Below are 2,284 nucleotides of genomic sequence, written 5' to 3'. Positions count from 1 at the left end.
ATTCATTAGATTTCAACCACAAAACAACATTGACTCAATGACACAGTTTCAACATTGGTTACTTGGCTGGAGGTGGATGGTTGTTTGATGGTTGATCAACCGTCAGTTGTTGACCTCAACCAAAAATCAACCATTCTAACTATAATTCAACGTTTATTTACCGTTGTGTGCAATCTGGGATGTTTGTTGCAGCCCTCATCACCTCCTCATCTCCCCCTACTCCCTCCCAAGCCTCCCCCACCCAGCCGCTCCTCCCAACCTTCTCTTTACCCCCTCTCATTCCTTCTTCCCTCCCCCTCCTTGAGCTCTGGGTCAGAACATTTTATTACTAGGTGGGGGTTAATCATGTTTCAAATTAAGCACTACATGTTGAGAACAGTGGGTTGTGATTCCTTTCTGTACATTTTCTTACTTGTCTGTAAATATTATTACTGACTGTGCATAATGTGTTGACACAAAAACATCTACAAGTCTGTACTAGGAGTTGTACAGTCCACCTCCCCAATTTTACACTTGTGGTTTGTCCCAACCAAACAGCCACTTTGCTGCTGGCTTGTTTGCTACCGGCTTCTGAATTGAATTCTCCGCTGAGCACTTTTATGGTAAGTTTTTCAATATTACTTTGATCTTAAATGTGTTTATTGAAAAATAAGGGCATTGTTTTGTGCCCATAGTAATCCTGGTTATTTTGGGGCAAAACGGATATTTTTAATAATTGAGATCATGTCTCCTTTTGTATTATTTTCATCCTACCCACCACTCCAGGCCTAAGTATGAAATCCTGCGAGATTTTGTGGGATTTGAGTTTTTAAAATAGGGCGGGGCCTATTGTTTGGTCTTGGAGAACATGTGGTGGACAAGGAAGTGTAAGGCTGGCTGGTCCAGGTGGGCTTTAAATTGTTGTGATAGTAATCACTTGTTTTTAACTTTTTATTATGATATGCTTAGGGACGTGCTTAAATGAGCCTCTGTACCAGAACAGCTGAGTTGGATGATTACATGACCGTCTGCAGCCATCAAGAAGTGCAGAAGGTTGTTAATCATCCACAGATTCAATCCAGGTGAGGCAGAAGGGAAACACTTAACATGTAAGGCAGGTGAAACACTGAACTAAACCTGCTAATGACTGATTCAGTCTGTTGATCCTTGGATTGGTAACTGGTTAAATTGAACTGGACTATTGTTACTTGTGTGGGATCTTTATTAGCATATAGACTCTTTTTAAGGAATTTAATCAACTTATTTGGAAATATTTGTAGTTGATGGAAGATTGAACCAGCTATTTGATGGAAGTTTATTCTGTATAAATTATAATTTTTCCAACTGCACTATAAATCACCTTTTGTTTGATTTATTTGTCTCTGGTGTGTTAAATAAACCTGATCCTCCCTGAGTTTTATTGTTAGGTTTTCTGATAAACAGCCCTTTATTTTAAATATTGATTTAATATCAATATCATAAATCCTACACTATACTGCAGCTTGATGGGTAAATGCAGTTGTATATGTAAACATTAAGATAAATATTAATGAAAGATTAAGATATTAATTTAACAGTGAGTGTACATGGGGAACTATATGGTTTGTATTTGTTCTCAGACCTGTAACCAGTACACTGTTTAATCTTTCATTGTGTTTCAGAACTTTTCAAATGTTTATCATATTTCTAACTGGCACCTTCCTCACTTTTATTTTTTTCAGCTGTTGCTCTGCAGTTTGACCAAAAGCTGACTCTTGAGGACTGCAGCAAAATTGTCAAGAAGTGGCTTCATTATGCACCAGAACGAGAGGAAGACATCACAAGGAATTAAAGTGACGCCAACCAGAGTCAAACTGGGGTTACCACAACTTGTACTGTTTCCCTACTTCATACAGTACAAAGCTTAACTTCATGGACTCTGTTCTTCTGTGGACAACAGACTGTTGTTTTGACAGTCAAAAAGGAATCAAATATGTTTAAAGATCTGTCCCTCTTTTCTTAAATAAAATGTTAAATCAAACCCATGTTGTCATTTTTAAACTTTTGTACACAGTTTACGCATCATCTGCCAATAATACAGTGTTTAACACCAGTGTAGAAACTTTTAGTGGCATGTTATGATGTAGACCTATCAGACGTAAAATGTACATAAATCCTTAGCTTTCATTCAATATAAAAACAACCCAAATCTGCATGTACATCCACAGTCAAATGAGTGTTGAATCAACATTGATTCAATGTAGAATCAACACAAATATGCATGCAGATCCACAGTCAAATGAGTGTTGAATCAACATTGATTCAA

At 37.3% G+C, this 2,284-nt stretch overlaps 1 long non-coding RNA gene across 1 annotated transcript; it reads left to right on the top strand.

Annotated features, from left to right (window-relative positions):
* The first annotated feature begins 230 nt into the window (after nucleotides 1–230).
* LOC148154858 (uncharacterized) lies at nucleotides 231–1,999 on the top strand. Its single transcript, XR_015765888.1, has 2 exons — nucleotides 231–1,061; nucleotides 1,701–1,999. It is a non-coding gene; the product is annotated as an uncharacterized LOC148154858 (long non-coding RNA).
* Nucleotides 2,000–2,284: the final 285 nt, after the last annotated feature.

Source organism: Poecilia mexicana, unplaced genomic scaffold (assembly GCF_051168715.1).
Source record: "Poecilia mexicana isolate PSO_F unplaced genomic scaffold, ASM5116871v1 scaffold_17, whole genome shotgun sequence".
Taxonomy (NCBI): Eukaryota; Metazoa; Chordata; class Actinopteri; order Cyprinodontiformes; family Poeciliidae; genus Poecilia; species Poecilia mexicana.
Note: the sequence above shows the minus strand (reverse complement) of the source record. Positions and strands in the feature narration are given on the sequence as shown.